The following is an 18,800-nucleotide window of genomic DNA, read 5'->3' on the forward strand; positions in this document are numbered from 1 at the left end:
TGCATTATGAATATGTGTGAAATGGTCAAAGAATAAATTTGCCTAATGATTTTTTTTTTAAAAAAAGGTAGTATTTGAGGTTGCTGTTTGCAAAGCATATAAGGCAAACATGAGACGTTTGAGGAGGAATGGGGGCAGGTGGCTGCAGAGAGAGCAGGGGAGTGCGAGCCTGGATGAAATCACCAACGGTTTGAATTTTAATATATCATGTTCATATACATCATGTTTCAACCTCCGGCTCCCAGGCTGAAAACTGAATGTGAAAGAATGAGAATGGAAACAGAGAGTTATCAGGAGGCCGCCGCGGATCTCCAAAAGAGGCAAGAGAGAGGCTGGGACAGCAACCGCAGCTACAACCAAGACAAAAAACCTGGCGGTTACTGCCATGTGCATCCACAAACAGCACACCCGTGCCTAAGGTAGCAACCGCCAGTTCTAGGAACACAATTTATTTCCAAGAAGAACTGTTCAAAAGCAGATCGCACAATGCATAATTTGCATGAATTACAGGATGTGCTCTTTATAACAGGAAATCACAAAGGCCTCGTTGGCAAATTCTAAGTCTTTATGAAGCATTTCAGCACTTAATAAAAGCCTGCCATATCTGACTCAGAAAGCTACTGCCGCTGTTGCACCTGTCCTGCCTGTCGGAAACAGAAGGGGGCTTGATGCCGGCCTCCCTTTTGCTTGCCCGATTGAAGCATGGGTCAGGACCATTGGCACGGTTACTCTGGCTCCCTCTGCTGACTATGAAGAGGAGGACCTACAAGAAACGCACTCTCAACTGAGTAATTGGGGAACAGTAGGGCTTTTTTCCTCTGTATGTTATCAAAATAAATTGATGTCCAAAGTATCCACATTTAAGGCGTGTGAAATGATAGATGTCTTCTTTGCCTATGTAGAAATAGAATGTTCTCAATAATTGAGAAATCGATCCTGAACCACTTCTGAATTGCATGGGTCATTGTTTCTCTGTCATTTCACGTGAGTTTATTATAGGTCCTTAATGACTGTTTAGGTACCTAATAATGCCTCTAAAATCTTTAAAATATGCATACATCTGCTAAAATAGAAGCTGAAATTAGGAAATGAATCTCCTTAGTTTTTCAAAGCAGCATTCCTCTCTAAACACGTCTGACCCTGGCGTTCTGCCGGCCAGGCGGGAAAGTTTGGTGCAATTAAACATGACTCAGATCGATGCCGTCTTCTATGGTGCGGTAGAGGAAAAGAAGATCAACCTCCTCCTTGAGAGTCACAGCAAAGGCTCCTAGGAAAACATCAACATTACTTCTGGTTTCTTCTGGGCAGCACACTGACAATGAAATTAGTTATTCACTAGATCCTATATATGAAAAGAAAATAAGCCCAGTCCCGTTTTTTTCTAGGAAAACTTCCACATTTACCGCTTTACCGCTCCACTGTAGGCTCCTGTTCGCCTTTCCGAGACAGCACAAATGCCCCTCCCCCCCAGGGCCCGCCTTGGAATGGGTGGGGGGGGGGCAGACAAAAGAAGGGAAGTGAAGACCTGCCCTTGGCCTCTGTTTTGGCCCTGTCACAAATCCACCTGTATCTGAATTAAAAGAATGTGCTAAGAAGCCAAAAAAAAAAAAAAAAAAAAAAAAAAAAAAAAAAAACCTATCGATCGCTAGTTCCATAAGCCTTGTAGGATTTTTACATATTAAAAACAACTGGGATGTGTATCATTTATGTAGCTGCCTATCTAGTTTGTGTTTTTAAAAACCACTTTAGTGTTTTTGACTTTGCTTGTAGACAGGATCTACTGTGGAGCCCAGTATGGCCTTAAACCTGAGGCAACCCCCTGGACTCGGGCCCACTTGCACGGAGATTGACATTTTCTACCATGGAGAGCTAGTAAATTATTTATTAATTAAAAGTACTATTGTACTATATCACTGTAAGAGTGATAAAGGTTTTCAATTTAGAACAGCAAAATGATTACACCATCTAAGCGCACATTATATTGTCCATATTTCCAATAATTCTTCAGATACATTTAGATGTAGTAAAGTTAACACCATTATTCAAACACTTGCTATAGAAAAGGCCTATTCAACTCCTGGTATTTCTTTACCAGGATAAAGTTAGGACACGATATTTTTCAATTTTTAGATTATCAAGGGAGGAAAAGTAACTTTGTTGCTGTTTTTCTCAGGTTTATTTCCATTCAATGCAGGAAATACGTTCTTATGCCTGTCTCATTAAACATTTGATGAGAAAGTGACCTATGCTTTGTTATATTGCTGAGCAATACTTTCCTCTCTGCTGTAGGTTAATCCCCTTCTTTCTTTTTCTGACTTCTTTGGTCAATTCTTTACAGAAAAAAAAGGCCCTCAACCCTTCCCGCCAGCTCAGCTCAAGCTCAGCTGAACCCATTGTACAACACTGCTGCCGGCCACTTTGTAGGTAGACTTGTGGTTGTGTGACCTGTTTCTTAGTCCTGAAGGGATAGCTTCTCAGGATGTACTAAGTGGTACGTAAATGCAGGCTTCACTTTCCCATAGCCATGCAACCACCGACTGTCTTCTTAGTCGTTACCTTGTGCATGGTTCCCGGATCTATCCACACAGTTGTCTCCTCCAATCTTGTACTACAAAATTCACTATCAATTTCCTTCTTCTTGTCCCTTTCTTTGGGGAATTCAGAGTTGACAGCCCAGATGCTTGCTTATTTGTTCCTCTGTCTTTGCAAATGTTTAAAAATATTTTCTTTTTTTTTTTTTTTGGTTTTTCGAGACAGGGTTTCTCTGTGGCTTTAGAGCCTGTCCTGGAACTAGCTCTTGTAGACCAGGCTGGTCTCGAACTCACAGAGATCCGCCTGCCTCTGCCTCCCGAGTGTAAAAATATTTTCTTTATCTTCTTATGTGTCACATCCCAAATGAAGTTTCCCTCTGAACTCTGCCCTCACCTCCCTTACTAGACCCCCTCTGCCTCTGTTTACCTTCAGAAAAGGACAGACTTCTCAGGAATATCAACCAAACACAGCATATCAAGCTGCAATAGGACTAGGCATCATCCTCATATTTAGGCTGGATGAAGACAGGTAGGAGGAAAAGGGTCCCAAGTGCAGGCAAGAGTCAGAGACAGCCTCTATTCCCACTGTTAGGAGTCCCACCAGCACACCAAGCCACACAACCATTACATGTACAGAGAGCCACCTGGGTGAGGTCCATGCAGGCTCCCTGGCTATTGTTTCAGTCTCTATGACCAGTGGTGAACCCATATTTAGTTGATTCTGTGGGGTTTCTTGTGGTGTCTTTGGCCATTCTGGCTCCTTCGGCCCCTTCTTCCACAGGATTCCCCAAGCTCCGCCTAATGTTTGGCTGTGGTCTCTGCATCTGTTTCCATCAGTTGCTGGATGAATCCTCTCTGATGACCATGGCACCTGTCTATGAGTATAGCCGAATATCATTAGAATGCGTTTTTTTTTTTTTTTTATTTAACAGTCAAGTTTTGATTTTATCCTAGGTCTCTGGGCTATCAAGGCTCTGGTTCTTGGCCTTCCAGACAGTGTCAGAGGTGCAAGAGGTACCCCATTTTTTTATTTTTATAAGTATTTCAGACAGGTGAAAAAAAGATAGATTTGTAGGTGTGGTTTTAATACAGATTCTGTTCCATGTGAAAGAGCCACACCAAGAAGGAACTGCTGTTAACTTTCTATCTTCTGACTCCCCAGCACACTGTCCCACATATAGAAAGCTCCTACTGAAAGATGGTGTGGGGTGCAGCTGCCAATCCTGTGACTTTAAGAGCTCTAGTCCATCGGTCCATATGACTGCCTAACTGATGCTACAATATTTACACTACTGCCCTTTCTTACACATCTATTTTCTACACCACTACACAAATCAGCACACTTAGTAAGACAGTGGGGTTTTCACTTTTCCAACATCCTGAGTTTCAAATATTTAGAGTTCTTTACAAGCAAGAAAACCAGAGGCCCCTAGACAAAACAAGGCAGATAAAATACTCCAAGATTCTGTGCCCCAAAATAACACTAGTCAAAGTTGGAAAAGAAGCAACAACATAGCCTGGAGGTTATCTCTCAGCTGTCTTTACACAAAACATCTCCAAGGAAACTAGATAAATGATCAAGTTACATTGAGTTTTTTAGTGTATTTACATTTAGTGGCAGCACCATAAAACAAGGTGCTATTGGAAAGGGGGAGAATGTGAAAAGCTATTTAACAAAAACCTAAGTAGTCTAATCAACCTCACTGTCTCTAGGTTATGCCTACTCTTGAGTAAAAGAGAACAAACAAGAACAGAATCCTGCAGATCCGCACTACTGTTTTGTCTCTCTCACTGCAGAAAGTCTGGCCAACCTTTAGGCAGCTTTTCCCACAATTTTTATAAATTTATAAATAAATTTATACTAGCCAAAATGAATTTCTTTCACCTTACTTTGTACAATAAATTCCCATTCTAATGGCAATACCTCTCTGTCAACATACATTCTAATCCAAAGAATATACTCATGTAAATGTGTGTATGTGTGGATTGTGTGTATATATAGTGCATACATATGAATACACACATGCTCTGTGTGGATAAAAAGAGAGGGATTGCTATTTGCAGCACCGCAGAGACTCAGCCTATAATTCTACTCAAGCATCTAAGAACCAGAAAGGTTATAGTATAAGTTCCAATTTGAGTACTAATTTGAAGTAAGGAGATGTCTGTGTCTCGCCTCAAGGGTTAGTGAAGAACAAAATTTCCCTTCATTTGGGTCAATCTAGGAAGGCCCCTTCAGGGCATGTGGAGACTGGATGAGGCCAATCCACATTCAACAGGAAAATCCACTTATCTCCTTTTCAAATGTGCCATTCTTTCCCCTATGAATATATAGTACATACACACAAAAAGAGGAAAATTGCATATAAGATGACATATGCATTGCTATGCTCATATTCTTTAGAGTTAACAATCTGAGGACATCAGCTAAGAACACACCAAAATATGAAGTCATTCCCTTTAGCTCCTATGTCATTCAGAGAATCAGAACTCCTCAAAGCTAGACTTTACAGTGTTGTGTGGCTTTCAGTGTTCTGCAGTGTGGCTTGCTGGAACAGGGATCCTGGATCAGGATCGCAGACTCAGAGGATATTGTGGCCTCCTAAACTCACATGACTGTGCCCAAATTATCTGCAGTGTTCTCATGGAGTTCAGGACTCTTTTGGGAGTCTCAAATACCTGTGGTATTAGTTAGGAACTAATTTCCTTGTTTGCTTTTACAATGATATCTGCATATATAAAGGCTTTATCATCTGGTTTTCTTAATGACATGGTTTCTTTATTGGTAGAACATATGGGTTGCACTGACTATTTTTTCTAGTCAAGACCAGTTTGAATTAAAAATCAACCAAATTAAAAACCGACTAAAGGGGTGTTGCACAAGAGTTTTCTCTGAGATTGAAACATTCAAACCTGTAGGAAAGTAAACAAGTCCAAGTGACTTCAGGAAATCCCTGAAACTGACCAGATTCATTAGGACCCTCCTGGCTAGAGGAAGCACTGAAAATTGAGAGTCTTAGATTAACAAAGCTAAGCAGCAAAGAAGACTCAGACTAGCAAAGCTACAGAGACTCTAAGATCAGACCAGCTGCCTGGAGGAAACAGGAACCAGCTGGAATAGGTTTAGACAGTGAGTCACTTAGAAAGGACTGTCTGCAACCTGGTGAGCTGACTGCAGGCTATGCAGTGTGCTTTAGATTCCTAGCTTTTGTGAGCTGTCACTTAATGCTGGGTGGACTTTGATGACCCAGGTGTCTTCGAGTCATTTCTGCTCCTGTAAGTAACCCCTCACCTATACTCCTATTAATGGCATCAATAAAACTCATCAGTTGACCAAATTGGACTTCCTTGGGATCTGTACTCTGGTCTGTCATAGGATTCCTCTCTGGAAAGTAGGCATGTGTGCTACATTGCTCCAGGAAACGTTTTGTCGCACAACAAGGAGGCCTGTTAAGAGCACTCACTGTTCTTCCAGAGGACACAGGTTAAATTCTCAGCACCCACATGATGGCTCACAACCATCCATACCTGTGCCAGAAGTGCAGACACACTTTCTGGCCTCTGTGAGCACCAGGTATGCAAGTGGTACACAGAAGCACAGACAAACAAAACATATATACACATTAACGTCATTTAAAATATTTAATTGCTTGTTTAAAAGCCACTAAAATGTGGTTACTAATTGTTATCACTCTAGTCTGCTATATCATAACCAAAAATAATCTCAAAATTTGAGCAAAGGAAGTGTTTATTTTACAGTGGCCTGTGAGTCCCCTGAGGCAGCTCTGCTCCACAAGTTGCAAGTCCTCCCCTGACTAGGTGAGATGTGAAGAGTGGCGAGAATGAGCACTATTCAGGCCGGTGCTCTAATCCATTCGGTTAGATGAAAAGCTTCGGGATAAAACAGTCATACCGTGGCTGGAGAGATGTTTCAACATCACAAAACATCCTTCAGAATATCCGAGTTCAGTTCTAGGCACCCACATCTGGCAGCTTACAACTGTCTGCAGCTCCAACTCAAGGGAGTAGAAGCCCTCTTCCCCCCCCCCCCCCACCTCTGTGAGTTCTTGCACGCATGTGGCATGTACTCACAGAGACACATAACTAACAGTCGAAAGTGAAAATAAGAGAGTCAGTCATGGTGAAGATGCAAGTCAGTGGGATGTGCAAGTGCATCTACTTTTGGGGGAGAAATTGATGCTGCGGGCCAAATGAAGTGAAGGCAGAACGGCTAGAAGCCTATGCTCCACAATGCACCCTGTCACATGTTCTCACTCCGTCAGTCACCAAAATGTTTCCCAGAAATAAGAGCAGGTACAACTCAGAGGCTGATGTACATTTTTTACAAACAGCATCTCCTTTAATCAATATACCACTCTGTAGGTAAATTATTATGGCAGGTGGCAAGTCGCAGTTGAGAAAGCTTAAGTGACGTGCTCCGGGATGCACAGCTAGCAAGTGATCGAGCAAGATGCAATCTTTATTGGCACCTGTGATAGAAAAGACGTGTTGTGAATGATACCAGAGATAATGTTTGTGTGTTTTCCAAATGATAAGAGATTTAATTTAAGCCAAAGAGGGTGTGGTGTGGCAAACGGAGGTGATTTCTGGCTGCCTTTCAAAACATGAAGAGAAACAAGAAAGGGAGACATTTCTTTCAACCTGTCTCCTTGTGTTCAGCTACCTAGAGTGAGTTCTCCATATTTCTTTGTGTATGGGCTGCAGGCTCTGAAACACTCTTTTCTGAGAAGCAAGAGAGCTAGCTTCCAGAAGCTCCTGGTTTATCCCTGATGTACCTGGGAACAGAGAGCAAACACCTACCCCACGGAAGAGAGCACAGCTGAGCTTGTCATAGAGCTACAAAGAGTATGATCGCTAGACCGTCCTGACACAGGGGCCAAGTGAGGCTTCTGATCAGACTCTCAGTACCATCACCCAGGGAAGGGAGGGGTAACAATGCTCTTCTCTATGAAAGAGACAGACAGTGCACAGTGTAAGACTGTTAATGACTCCCTCCCCACTCCAACCCCTGCTCAAGCAGCATACAAGGAACCTTCCAGAGCTTTGAAAGCTAGTCAATAGGAATGAAGCTTTACCATGTCTTTACTAGAATGATTTTTCCATGTCCTCTGACTTGAATATATGTTATCTTTTGCAATAAGGTCATACTATATAGGTCTGGGAAGTGATCAAGAGCAATGACAATGGACTGTAATGTTTGATGGATGGGTGTGGGGTGGGTCATATGAAAACCCGTGGACCAATGACTCTAAAAGAAGTAAGTCATTTGTGGCACAGGGATTTTTAGTTGAAAGCCTATGGAGAGGATTTGTCCTTCCCTCCTTCCCTATTGCTCTGTTGTAGGACAATTCTCTTTAAGCTCCTTTTGTATCTGTATATGTATATATTTAGGAAGCTTCTACAGTATTAGGTTTTAATTTTTTAGGTCTTTCATGTTAGTTAAACTTCCCATTCTTTCTCTTTTACTTTTCCCTCCTATTCCCCACCCATCTAACCCTTTCTGCCCCATTATTTCCTTTCCCCACTTTTTAGAAGCTGTGTTCTAGTTCCCATCCATGTCCCCTTACTAGTTACCTAACCTCTATTCCTACTCCTATTTAAGCACACACATTAGAATACTCAAAGCTAGAATCCATATTTGAGAAAGAGCAAAGAGTGTTTGTCTTTCTGATTACCTCACTCTGAATCAGTATTTCCAGCTCCACTAATTTTTTTCTGCAAATGTAATTTTACTTTACAGCTGAAGAGTCCTCCATTATGTATCTGTGTCACATTTTTATTTTCCATTCATCAGTGGATGGTCATCTAGGCTGTGTCCACTTTATGAATAAAGAGCAGCAAGGAGGTGGATGAATAAGTGTCTCCACAGTAAGATATAAATTACTTTGGGAATATACTCAGGAGAAATGAGGAGAAAAAAATGATTAAACAGGAAGCCTCACGATCCTGAATATTCTAGGCTGGAGTCCACATAATTTACCCTTTTGTTGATTATAGCTTTCTTTCTATAGTTGGTTTGTTCTCACACCAGATCTTAGGTCCATGTGTAAGTTCATGAAGCACACTTCCTTTGGTTCCTTAAAAGACAGGTCATGTAGCTTTGCTGTGGACTAATTTCTTTCCCTGGGACTTTGTTACCATTGTATATACTTCACATGTATCACCAGAAGGAAGAAATTCCCAAATCAGTCCGGAAAATTGACGCCTATTTCTCTGACAGGAGGGACACTTCTTTTCTGCATGATGACATTGTATCCATCTGTGAGTAACCTCAGAATACAGGATGAGTTCTGGCTGCCTGTTCTAAGACCATACTATGCAAGAAGTGTGTGGAGTGTCTCTCTTCATACCACAGTCTGGGGTAGACACAAGGGATACAGTGAGCACAAGGCAACTGTCATGCGTGTGATCAGAGTTCATTCTCTTGCAAGAAAGCTGGCCAAATGTACATAGTCCTCAGAAGGTGAAGTTCAAGGAATATGGAATTCAGCCAAAACAGAGGACCACTGTGGGAAAGGAGCTGGTTTACATAGAAAAGTAAAGGGAGTGGGGGTGAAGGTATGTGGTGAGCCCGTCACAGCTCACAGCAGGAAAGAGAGGAAAAACAAAAGCCAGAGCTGAGCATCTCTTTTATAACCAGTGTTATTTTAGAAGGATACAATATTTAGGTAATTTTTATCCCTAGTGACGCTGCAGTTATGTCCTAAACAACTCTTTTCCACTGGTTCACTGCCATAATTGTTAAAAAATAAAGCTCAAATTACAGTGGGAATTTCAGTAGTAAAAATGATTCTTTCTACTTTGATTATTGTGCAATGAAAAGAGCAGCCTGAAATACAACCATGGGAAAAATTAAACATACCAAGACAAAAGAAATAAAAACGGGATCGTTCAAAAATACGATTATTTATTTAATGCTCACAGAAACAAAATACAATATGAATTTACAGTACGTTGATACAAAAGGCATACACAAATACTAAAAGGCATGCACAAATACTTATGGTTACATGTTGTTGTGCTATAGCAAATGTAATGCCTAAGTTAACACAGCACCTTTCTCTAGACGCGTACGGGGATGATGCACAAATAAATTTAGAGTAGTTTTCTGCACACCAACAATAACAACAGCAACAAAAAATGAAACCATCCCCACAAAAAAAATTGCACACCTTCTCACTCACTCATCTCCCTTTTTATTTTTGTGCTGGAGATGATTCGGATTATATGACATAAGAAAAATAAATCAGACAGATATGATAAGGGAAGAGTTTGAGGAAACTGGACAGCACTATGCTCCGACTACGTGCAAGCTGGCTCCACACCTGAACTTACTGTGCTCATCCTAACATCATTGTGAGGATTTTTGAGTGACTGCTTATGTCAGCATTGACAGGATTTCAATGACGAGGAGCCAGCCTAAAAAATTGCTAGTCTCTACTACGTGTTGAAGGTTTCTACATAATTTAGATCCACTTAACTTTGGGAGACTCTTTAGGAGTTACTGTGATTGAATCTCATTTATTTCGAATGCTTTCGGAGCCACTAAGCCAAAAAATTGTCAGACCCTGACTATCCCCATTTTCCACATGCAATTACCGTCAGAGCCCATGTGTTCTTTCCTTGGGTCTCATGAGAGTGGATGGCCCCATGAGGTTACACAACAAAGATGGCCTTTTCTCAGAATTTTGGCCAGTCTCCAAGAGGCTTCTGTACCTAGCTTCAAATAAATCAGTTTCTCCCATTGCTCCCTGTCTGCAACGCCTGCCACTCATAGAACTATTTAGAGGAAACTCCCGGTGTTTACCAGATCATCAGTGTCTTAATTAGGGTTTCTATTGCTGTGAAGAGATACCTTAACCAGGAACTTTCTTTAGTTGCTGAAGAAGATCCCATAACAACGTTTTCATGTCCTTAAGTCTAAACTCAGAACCACATGACCGGAGCTGCCAAGTCCTGCTGATTGCTGGAACTGAAACACGGTCCCCTCATTCAAATATATTTTCATAGACCAGACTAGCCTCGAAATTACAGAGATTCATCTGCCTCTGCTTCCTGAGTGTATTACCATACCCCACTCAACTTTCTGTTTTTGATGGTTTCCTTCACTTCCTGAAGTTGACTGTACTGGAACTCATTCTGTAGACCAGACTGCCCTTTAACTCTGAAATCTGTCTGCCTTTGTCTCCCTAATGCTGAGATTAAACATGTGTGCTACCACACCTGGCCCTAAGCCTTTTTAAAATTCTTTGTCACAAGTTGGAAGTTTATCTGGGTGTCTTGACCTGAGCTCACCACTCCCTTTGCTCTATCTAGCATCTGGCTTTTCTATAATCGTTTTATCTCCTTAAACACAAGCTCTGTTACACTTCCTGATGCCCCCTTCTTCCTCAAACTCTTCATTTTGTAGTTTTCCCCTCTTAGATTGCTCCTTTTCATTATAAATCTGCATCATGTGGCCATCGATAAGCAACACAGTCAACAGCAGGCTGAAAATCTCCTCTGCCAAAGCTGTTAATCCATAAATCTTCAACTTAGCCTCAGGAAGATATTTTGTCCAAGGGCAGAAAGCCACAGTCTCCACCAAAATACCACAAGATCAGTGTCTAGGCCACATGCTAACATTACACTCCTCTGCAACATCTTGGTTGAGCCCCTACAGCTCAAATCACTCCAAGCACCACTGTCTTCCGTGCTCCTACTAGTGCGGTCTATTAAGCGCCACTTCAAATGTCCAGTTGCCTTTTAAGTCCAAAGTCCCAAGGTGTTCCATATTACTCCAAACAAAAGCATGGTCTGGCCTCTCACAGAAATACCCCCAGTATCTGGTACCAACTTCTCTCTCAGTTAGAATTTCTAGTGCTGTGAAGAGACATCATAACCAAGGAAACTCTTATGAAGAAACATTTCATTGGGATAGGCTTACAGCTCAGAGACTTATTCCACTATTTAGTCCCAACTGGAAGCACGGAGACACTCAGGCAGAGATGGTGCTGGAGGTAACTGAGGGTTCTAGATTCAGATCTGCAGGCAGACAGTAGGAAGATAGTGAGACACCGGGCCTATCTTGAGCATCTGAGACCTCAAAGCCCACTCCTAGTGACACACTTCCTCCAACAAACTGGACCTATTCCAACAAAGACACACCTCCTAGGTGACAGTTCCTATGGGCCTATCGGGGGCCATTTTCAATCAACCCACGACACTCAATGAAAATGGCCAGTAACTGGATTGGTCTAGCATTATTATAACCACAAACTGCAGAAGCACCCAGTTCCCCTCCTTCTTCTCTTCCTCCTTGTGTAAAGAGAACAAAGCTCTCTTATCTCGCTGTATGTTGGCAGAAAACATATATTGTCTGGATTCAAACAGTTTGTGAGCAAAAACATACTCTAGTTAACAGGATAAATAGGGACTTTTTCAGGTGTGCTGGAGCATATAGGATGCATATATAAATAGTTGCTATGTTTGCCTGTGCTCATTAGGCTGGGAACATGCCTCCCAGTTCTTCGCCAGTCCTTAGAGGAAAACTACCTCTTCAGCTCTTTCCTTCACAGGACTGAGATTGTTCACACTCTGCAGTGGGTGAAAGTACAAACCGCCCATGTTGTTGATTCCTTGCCTCGCCCTAGCTATCCACCAAACCACCTCCACTTGACAAACCTTCCCTGCCCCAGGACTCCCTTGGCTAGCATGCCCAAAATAAACCCCAAACAAAAGGAACAAGCTTAGCTCAACTCGTAATTAACATAAGTCCCTACAGGAGGGAAGTCCTTTGCCAAGGCCATTTTGTAAGGTTGTTCATTATGAATCTATGCTTGAATAGCGTGTTTCTCTTTATCATTAAATATTGATAACTTCATCAGCTTAGTATCTGGAAATATAAATAACAAAGCAGTGCTAGAGAAATTGTGTTTATAAAGCAGTATTGCTTTATAGCAAAAAAGTAAATGATAATAATATTATTTCCAAAGATGTGTTCATATGGGAAATAGCTTTTCTACTATAAAAACATACATGACACTTATTTAATTATTAAAATTATTTGAAATGAAATACATGAAGTTATTTGAAATGAATGTAACAGTACGTTCACTTGCATTTACTAGAGGTAGGGAATTCATAATTAACTGATGAACAAAGTCTAACAGCTGACTATGTGTTCCATAAGAACTCGCACACTTTTGAATGACGGTTTTAATAATGGACTGTAAGCAATTATTTAAAAAAAAAAGCCTTAGAGAAGCATTACACAATTATATGCACAGCTTAGAAAGAACGGAGACCACCTAAGATCAGATTTTGCCTTCTATTACAATAAGAATAAGAACAAGATATTCAGTTATATAGTAACTAGCCAAATTGCCAGTATGAGCTTCTTGCTTTAATCTGTATAGCTTCAGGCAGACATGAAGCATAGGCCTTTGCATATTCTGCTTTTTCAGCAGCTCCTGCTGGTTTGTTAATGTGTAAGTGTTCCTAAGCAGATGGGAAATGCCACATTTCTTGAGACAGGACTCTAGCCGTAGACTAAATAAAATCTGAGGTCCCATTGCTGATAATGGAAGGTCAACAGTCCTTGACTCCTTTTCTAGGCGTGCGGAGATGTTGGGGAGAGGCTCAGCTCAGAGGTAGTGAGAGAGAGCACAGAAAAACAGCTCTGCAGCGTGTGTATTGTTAGGTAGGACAGCACACCGCATACCTGACATTCTCAATATGAACTTCCGTAAGGTTACCAGAGGAGTCAATCTCAGCCAGTGTCAGATCCAGATCCACACAGCTCTTCACAACCTCCTGACCTTTCCTACACCTGAATTCCAACATGATAGACTCAGCCTTTCTGTTCACATGGCCTTCTAGAATTTCTCATAAAAATGAAAACCAACCATGTAGATGTCTGATGTTTAGTCCAGCTCCACCAAATATACATTAAGCCCCTTATGAAGGTTCGAGGCCAGCCTGGTCTACAAGAGCTAGTTCCAGGACAGGCTCTAAAAAAAGCTGCAGAGAAACCCTGTCTCGAAAAACCAAAAAAAAAAAAAAAAAAAAAAAAAAAAAAAAAGCCCCTTATGAAGCTTGATGTGGGGGGAGGAGACTTCTTCTTTTGTGCTTGAAGAAATTCTATATATTTAATTACTTTTTAATACTGATGTTAATAAAGGATATACTAAATAAAATCCCTGAAATACATTGCCGATACTGCTTTTTATAATTTGTGATTGTTGAACTCAATGTTTGCGAAGTTATTTTCACTAGAAAATACTGAGGAATGCTTTTTTTTTTAATCATCCAGAGCACTGCAGCATGAACGCACAATGAATCATCAATGTCTGGAATCCTGAACAATGCGATCAGCAGCCAGGAAGCCAGGAATAGTTATTGGGTGAGTGGAGCCTTTGTCATGGCAAGCACTTATTGGAATGACAGTGGCTGAGCAATATCAGGCAGTGTCAGGCTTTTTTTGAGTTAGTGTAGCTAGTTAGAAAGGGACATAGCCGAGTCCACACATTGCAGAACCTGTAATACCCATGATTAGAGAAATCAGGTAAGGAACACGTGGAGCTTATGTGAAAGGAAACATTTGATCTGATAATGAATGGCATAGCATGTGCCCTTTAATTCTGGGAATAGCCAATGACGTTGAGCTGAGCTTTAAGGTGTGAGCAGCATTTGGGGACAGAAGGAAGGAGTATTTGAGCAAGAAAAAAGTGAACAAAGTGGAGCAGATGCTAAAGCACACCACACCTACAGTGAGGGAAACACCTGGTGCCTCTGCAGACCCAGGTGCCACTGCTAAGCATTAAATCACCAGGGACCTGAACTCCTCCATGGGAAATGCCTTGAACAACAACTATCTGCCAAAAGCACAGCTAGGAGACATTGACAAAAACCTGATGCCACCAGACAAGCTGATGAGAAACCTACCTCTGACTACCCATTGACAAAAAAGAGTTGAGTTTGAGGCCCAGTAAATGAATTAGGCTGAAACTGCCTTGTCAATTAGAATGCCGTCCTCTGTGGATCCCTGCTAACAATGCAAATGTATTCTAGCTTTGCACACAGTGATGACTATGAAAATATACTTCTTCTCATACTTCCTACTGATAGATACATAGTTAAATGATGGTCAAGATTCTATCCCATCACATTGAAACTCAGGTACATGTCCCATACGTGTTCCTACCTTACAAATCCTAGACATGTGCCAGTGCTTCTCTGGGCACTGTTTTCTTCATGCCAAGTCCTTTGAACTTGGACTAAGCTACACTATTGGCTTCTCTGGGCTTCCGTCTTGCAAACAGACCACTCTAAGACTGTGAGGCATGCATCATTCAACAGTCAATTCCCCTTATCAAGCCAGTCTCCTATGTATCTCTGCATGCATCCTATCAATACCGTCTCTCCTGCAAACTCTGACAAAGCCTCTTCTCATCTCCAAATGTTTAGCGCTTAAACATATGCAAATACTGTCTCCAATTAACTGGAAATAGTAATTTCCACCCATATCTAGCTAGTACATAATATATAGTAGGGTTATCCATGATGTTAACTCTAGAAAGACAGAGTGAGTCAGAAGAACTTGTTAATGTTTCATTTCATAATGGAAGAAACACAAAGTCATAACATTCAGGAAGCATGATGTTACTGTAAGGCTTCACGTCTTTTAAAACTGTGAAATAACTAACAAATTGGTTTTACCCTATGTCAAGATTTGAAGGCATAAGAGTCTTAAACTGAAACATGCAAAACTTAGCATCATTTTTTAACCATGCTTTTATAACTATGACACATTCTAGAAACTAATTTGAGGATTTAACCTTGCTAGCACAGCTCAGTAAACACAGGCCCATGAAATTACTAAAAAGGCCAAATTAGACTTATTTTACATGAGTTTACTAAGAGACTGAAAATATCTTAATTAGCTCTCCAATTATAAGCTACTTTAGCAACAGTATGAGAGAACGCAATTAAAAACCCAGAGCTTTCTAGCCTTCCCACATTTGGTTAGTTTAATTATTCATCTTCAAGTCTAAAAAGTATCCCCATCAAAGGCCTTGGGTTTGGGGCTAACTAGATATGACGAGTATCCTAGTCAATGGTCTGTTGCTGAGACTAAACACCATGACTGAAAGGAAACTTTGGGAGGAAAAGGTTTATTCAGCTTACACTTCCTCATCCCTCTTCATCATTAAAGGAGTTCAGGACAAGAACTCAAACAGGTCAGGAATGTGGAGGCAGAAGCTGATGCAGAGGACCAGGAGGAGTGTTGCTTACTGACTTGCTGCCCGTGGCTTTGTGCAACCTGCTTTCTTATAGAACCCATGACCACCTGCCCAGGGATGGAACAACCCACCATGGGCTGGGCCCTCCCGCTTCAATCACTAATTTTTAAAAAAATGTCATACAGTCAGATTTTCGGGAGACATTTTCTCAACTAAGGTTCCCTTCTTTTAAGATGACTCTAGCTTGTGTCCAGTTGACACAAAACCAGCCAGCACAAGTAATTTTGTATTTCTGTGTTTTAAGCCAGCAACACTTCAAGGTCTAAACATGGATTTTCATATTATTTGGAATATATTTAACCTTACAGTTTAAGGGTCTGCTAGGATATTTCTTCAGATGCAGGCAAACAGGGAAATAGTTGTTCTCAACATAAAGGTTAAGAAGTTAACCACTGAACAAGTCATCGTCTAACTTTATTGCATTTAAGTCTGTGACTGCCATGGTATCAAGGTTTTAGCAGTAGACAACATTACTATGAAACTCATTGAGGAGAACACAAATTGGTTAAAGTATGTGCTCATAAAATGTTTGTTTAGTATTTTTTCCCCATAGAATAAACTAATATGAATCAGCAATTTCAAGAATCCTTTAGAACTGTAAAGTGGTGGCAAACTCTCTCCTACCTACAGTTCCTCCTTGTCCCTCCTCTCAAGGTTAGTACCCCCATGTCAGTCTCTGAATTCTGTTGATCCCTCGCTCTCTTTCACATGCTTAAATGTTCCTTGTCAACTGGCCCTTCTCGTTTCTCTTCTCTGTTCCTAAAAGGAAAGAAATCCCTGATCCTTCCTTGCTCTTACGTGTTACTGACCTATGTTGCTTCCCAATATAATGTAGATTTCACTCATTGCTTCTACTTCCTGGTCTCCTATTCACCACTTAGGCTCTCTCTACTCTGCCTTATTAGGTGATAGTGAGATGTGGCACTGTGTTTCTGTTTGGTTCAAATTATCATGATAAATTATATAACTTATTGAGTGTTTTTAAAAGACAGTCATTGTTGTGTTAATCACTTTTACAGATTTAGAAAGAATAGCCCCTTCCATTACCAGGCTATTTTGTTTAGTTCAGTTCGAACTGTGTACCTATAAAAAGCAATCCCTGCCCCTTCCTATTTCTAGAGTCAGCAACCACTATTGTGCTCTATGTATTTGGCAATTCTAGGTACTGCATATATGCGTTTGCTCCTTTTTGCATGCCTTGTTCCTCTCAGCATAATGCATTTAAGGTGTATTCAGGCTTTAACATGTGCCGTGATTTTCTCCCTTTGTAAAGGCTAAACAAAATTCCATTGTGTGTTTATAATGCATTTCTCCATTTTTCATTTGTTAAGCAATTGGCGTGTCAGTTTTACTTGTAGCTACACTACTTTCCATTTCTTACCAGCCATTGTTATCTTATGAGACTATTCTTTTAAGTAATAATTATACTAATAGGTGTAAAGTAGTATCTTTCTGTGGGTTTGAATTAGAAGTATTGCACTATTGAACATCTTTTCACATTTATTGACCAAATGCGTGCACATGCAGAAGCACAATCGCACACATAAAACCATGAAGAAGTAACCATTTAAATCGTTTGCCAATTTTTAGATCTTTTGTTTTGTTTTGTTTTGTTTTTCGAGACAGGGTTTCTCTGCAGCTTTAGAGCCTGTCCTGGAGCTAGCTCTTGTAGACCAGGCTGGTCTCGAACTCACAGAGATCCGCCTGCCTCTGCCTCCCAAGTGCTGGGCTTAAAGGCGTGTGCCACCACAGCCCAGCTAGATCTTTTTTTTTTAAATCTGCATTTTGTGTTTGCCTGTAGGTGGATGCACCGTGCAGACAGGTGCACACGCATGTTTGTGAGAATAGGTTAAGAAGACATAGGTGGACACTGGGTGTCTACTTTGTCTATTTCCCATTTTCTTTCCTGAGGGAGGGTCTTCTGCAGAAGCCAGAGATTGCTTACTAGGCTAATCTAGCTAGACAATTGGCTTTGTAGATCCCATTTGGCCTCCCAAGCAGTGGGAGTAGAGGCAGACAACCATACTGGCTGGCATTTACATTGGTTCTGGGGCTATGATTTCAATACTTAGGTTTGTCCATTGAGTGTGTTATGCAGGGAGCCATCTCCCCAGCCCTTTTTAATTGGACTGTTGTAGTTCAAGTCACAGGAGGTCTATCTGTATTCCAATTATCAGGCATGTGATTTGCAAATATTTCTTCTCTTCCTGTGTTGCCTTTCACTCTGTTGAACTTGTCCTTTGCTACGCTACAGTTAAATGACACTGTTTAAACACAGCTTGTATATATCATTTCCACCTTGTATAGGAGGAAGGTCAGAAAGAGAAGGCTTGAGAGATGTACCAGTGTCCTGTAGGTAGCAGAGCTTGTGTCTGAGCCCTAGAGTTTGCTCCAGGTATACTACAGCTTAACACCTCTTATAATGGGCATCAGTAGCTTCCGGAATACTGAATCCAATTGTCTTTCTTCTCCCTTTATTCTACCCATTGGCCTCTTCTCCGTTGTTTTAAATTATGGCACCCTTTACGTGAACATTTCCTTCCCTTGGTTGTTTGGTTCATTTCCTGGCTCCCTGCTAATTCCACAGAACACATACCTCTTCTCAACCATGTTCATGATTTCTTATTTTATCCTCTCTCTTTGAGGGCTCTAAATTCTTTAAGTATGCTAAACTGCTTCATGGAAGATAACTAAGACTTAGTTCACAAATTCTTGGATTATTACTTATTTGAAATGATGTATTTACCTATAATCAAGTTAAAATGAAGTTATTGGGAGCAAATCAAAAGTCATTATGTTTATGTCCTTATAAAGTTGGACATTCAGATGCAGAAAACGATGTGTTCAGAGGGAAGATGATGTGAAAACACAAGAAAAACATTGCCTTCCAACCTAAGGTTCTCAGAAGCTAAGAGAGGCATGGATCAGTAATTCTGCCCACACATTGGTTTTAAAACACCCACAA

The sequence above is a fragment of the Arvicola amphibius genome, chromosome 11 (genome assembly GCF_903992535.2).
Source record: "Arvicola amphibius chromosome 11, mArvAmp1.2, whole genome shotgun sequence".
NCBI lineage: Eukaryota > Metazoa > Chordata > Mammalia > Rodentia > Cricetidae > Arvicola > Arvicola amphibius.